The 3,838-nt window shown below is 36.9% G+C and overlaps 1 protein-coding gene across 1 annotated transcript in view; it reads right to left on the bottom strand.

Moving 5' to 3' along the window:
* arid3b (AT-rich interaction domain 3B) overlaps positions 1-3,838 on the bottom strand; it is a 43,084-nt gene that overhangs the window by 21,410 nt on the left and 17,836 nt on the right. The gene's annotated exons all lie outside the window — the stretch shown is intronic.

Raw genomic sequence — 3,838 nt, 5'->3', positions numbered from 1 at the left:
AACCGCGGATGTCTGTCGGACAGTGATTGGCCTACATGTTCTGAATGCTGGCGTACCATAAAGAATAAATGATGAACAGTTTAGTTTGTTTTTTCAAGCCGTTGCCCATAGGAAGACGTTACTTGGATATAACCTAACGGAATATCTTCAGAACGGCTCCAAATGACACTAAACTCATATGGGTGAGTAGAACATGATGGAATAACGGAAAATCAAGGGACCGATGTAAAACAAACCCGGCGTTTTCCTTTAAAGGTATAGTGGAGGATGTTCTGTTTCCAGGTGGATCATCAAAGTAATTTGTCCTCCTAATTGTCAATCATTCTGGTGATACGTGCTGGTCCTACGTGCTCGTCCCCATTTTCACTTACCAGTGGTGAGTCTGACATAGTGGAAAAATTGCAAATCTTCTTTTGGAAAGTACGCTTGTATGAGCGATGCAAACAGCAAGTTAAACAGAGCGTGCACGAGGAGAAATCGGCTTGTGCACGCTCTCACGCGTTTAATAGATGTTCCCTTTTGGGAGCGGGGACAGGGTTAAGCAGGTTCATTTTTTTATTTTATTTTTTTGGAAGTAGAGAGGGCGGGTCTTTTCAAAAATGTATGAAAATCCTCCCCAACACTAGCATAGTAAACTAGCCCCACCCATCAGCAGCCAAAATCATTTTTGCCTGCGAGTGGTCTAGCCTCCATCAATGCTCCAGGCCCTAGAATTGGCGGGCCAATCACAACGCAGAGATGTTGGTACTTTGGAATCAGTTTTGGAAGGATTAGACTTGGAGTTTTCGTTGAAACGTGAGCAGGAAGAGGATCTACGCTCATTCATTTTTAAGAACGACGTATTCGCCGTTTTACCCACACGCTGTTTGCTTTCTGTCGCACTTACTACGTCACAGTCAGTTGCGCTCATTGTTCAGAGCGTTGGCCAATAGGCACAGACATGGTTTGAAAAACAACTGGTTGTTCTCATCAACAATCTTCCGATGTCTCATTCATCGGGCCCAGACTAAATTACACATTTAATCTCACATTTAGTCTGGTTTATCAGGCTACCCCAATACCTTTAAAGTGCATTAGCAATCACACAATACATATAGAAACTGGCAAATGCTCGTGTTGGAATTACCGCCTGGGAACCAGTCGGTCAATGTCGGCACACAGATCAGCTTTCCTGTTCTTATGACTTTTGAGGCAGGGTTATTCACAAGGAAGATGATATGTTCAAGATTTGTGAAAAACGTATACATCCAAAAATTTAAAATGTTTTTATGAGTGCAAATTTTAACGAAACCTTGGATACGAGAGAATAACCCGACACAGTGTCACCTCATGTCTGTAGCTAACAGTGGTTACAACTAACGTTCTGCAAGACGTGTTCTTTTCAGAATTCCCAGGATCAACACAGATTTTGGCAAAACATTTTTCTATGCAGCACCATGATCGTGGCACAATATTCAAAACTCCCTGCAATGACGGACTCTTGTTCCGCTACAGCATTTTAAATCTCTATTGAAAACCGCTTGCACAGAGAATTGTAACTGTTATTCTAGAGTCAAGTTTATGATTGATTTTATTATGTTGTCCTGTGTTTTTATATGTCTTACTCTACTGCTCCTCGAAAAAAAGAGATTTTATCTCAAGGGACTTCCTGGTAAAATAAAGGTAAAATAAAAATAAAATAAACATTGGAAGTAGCTTTTTTTCTTTTTTAAGTTGGCCCAGTAGCCCAATTACCAGTTTATTAAAAATATCCGCTGCTCCCGCTAGTGTTCAGTCACTTGCAGAGAAAGAATCACCTTCTAGAGCTGTGAAATTAATTGCATTTGCAATATCATCGCAATTTATTGAAATGGAATCTTCAAATTGCAGAGGCATTTGAACATATGGATATATTAAAAGCTCCTGAACTGTTGACTCTTGAGCAACACTGAGGCAATAATCACTGAAATCACGTATTTTTCTGTAATATTCAGGAAAAGTTCAGTCAGACTTTCCACCTGTTATCAGGGATGTTATTTCACTGTACTTTCATTTTCTCAGGGATGGTTTGTTTTATTAATGTTTAAACAAAAATCTATTAAACAAAATGATCAATTTGTATTTTTATTATTATTAGTTTTGTGTCATTTGAGTTATTGGGAGATTTCATCCTTTTCTTTAAGCAGAGGGTATGTCAACTTTCCAGCACATCTGTAGACGCATTTGATGAGGAAATATTAATTTTAATGACTTTTAACTTGATCTCATTGAGACTAAAGCTCTAACTTTGCAAACACTTTGTAAAAGTGATTTTTAACATCTCTATAGCTCATAATAGCTGAACTTCTTTTCCCTCAGATTTAATTTTGTTTGTCTAATGTGTCTTATTGGTTATAGTTACACATTAAAGGTTAGAAAAAAAGGACTTATCTTGGTCTCAACCCAGGGATTTAAACAGGTTCCTTTTATTTATGGTGTTCTATTATCTTTGAGAAAAAAGCAATCCCCACTGTCCTTAGCATTATAAGGCAAGTCCATTTCTGTTTGTCCACAAATAATAATTACAGCTCATTTCAAATAACTGTGGTAATTAGCTGTTGACACTAAATATTCAGACTTTCTCCAGATGCCTCCAGTTTCACTGTTCTCTAACTCTTTACATTCAGCAAAGTGCACCAGTGGAAAAGTCAGTTAAGAGGGTGTGGTTGCTATAGGACATATCACATAACAATGCATATAAAAACAAAAACAAAGTGTGAGTGGAGAGAACTCAAAGAAAGGCGTGTTTAAACCAGTTTGAACTTTCCCGTCTCGCCAGCTTACGAGATACTTCAATGGTTTCAGGCTGCACATATAGATGGCTGTAGGCTGAAACCACTTTCTTAGGAAAATAAGGATCTAATAAAGTGAAGCCATTAAAAGATGGAACCGTCGGAGAGATTAGATTATTTGTTCTGATTTTGTGTAAACGCAAACATTTTTTTTTAGTTATTAGTGGCTTTACTTATATTTTGAGATAATGTAAAATATGCATTTAAGGTACTGTCTTTTGTAGGGTAAAACTGCCCTCGCACCCTTAGCCAACCATCTGCTATAATATGCCTGACAGGACATTAAAAGACACAAAAAGGAATAAATAAAAAATCTCTCAAATATCTTAGTTTTAAACCAGATGTTACAAAAGTAACCCCTTACAAAAAAGCTCTACTTTTGTTTCATCATTTAAGATGCTTTTCTTTTTTTGTGCCCTCCTGAATGAGTCATTAATGAACTTTTAGAGTAATTTTGGTAGGTCGGCCATTTCTAGGAAGATTCCATGTAGAACAGGCCAATCTTCAGGCGAATGAGTCATTTATTTTACATGGAACAGGCGAAGATTCACCTGTTCCATGTAAAACAAATGACTCATATAGAGTCATTTGTTTTATCTGAACTTTCTATAGACTGATGCATTTCCTGTTTTTATCTTTAAAGATCCCTTAACCTACTTCTGATTGTCAAACAGGTTATGTTTAAGAGCTTCTTTCATTCTAAAGGTTGGGCAATAATTAGTTCCAAGGCAAATAAAACTGAAACTAAAGAATTTGAATTTAATTAGTTTGAAACCCCTTCTTTTGTTTAATCTTTTTATCTTTGATTTTGATTTTTGATTTTTCTGTATACCTGAAGCGTAACAAAAAAAATGAAGGAATCTGTTATTAAGCAAATTTTAAAAAACTGTAATAATTAGGGATGCACGATATAATCGGCCCGTATCAGTATCGGCCTTAAAACTGAATATCGGACATCGGCCCCCCACCGATATTTAACCCGATATTTGATCAGCTTCTCAGCTTCTAAAGTCTAAGAAAAGAGAAAA

Source organism: Cyprinodon variegatus, unplaced genomic scaffold, assembly GCF_000732505.1.
Source record: "Cyprinodon variegatus isolate N-32 unplaced genomic scaffold, C_variegatus-1.0 Scaffold645, whole genome shotgun sequence".
NCBI lineage: Eukaryota > Metazoa > Chordata > Actinopteri > Cyprinodontiformes > Cyprinodontidae > Cyprinodon > Cyprinodon variegatus.
The sequence above is the reverse complement of the archived record's forward strand: the minus strand, read 5'-3'. Positions and strand labels throughout refer to the sequence as shown.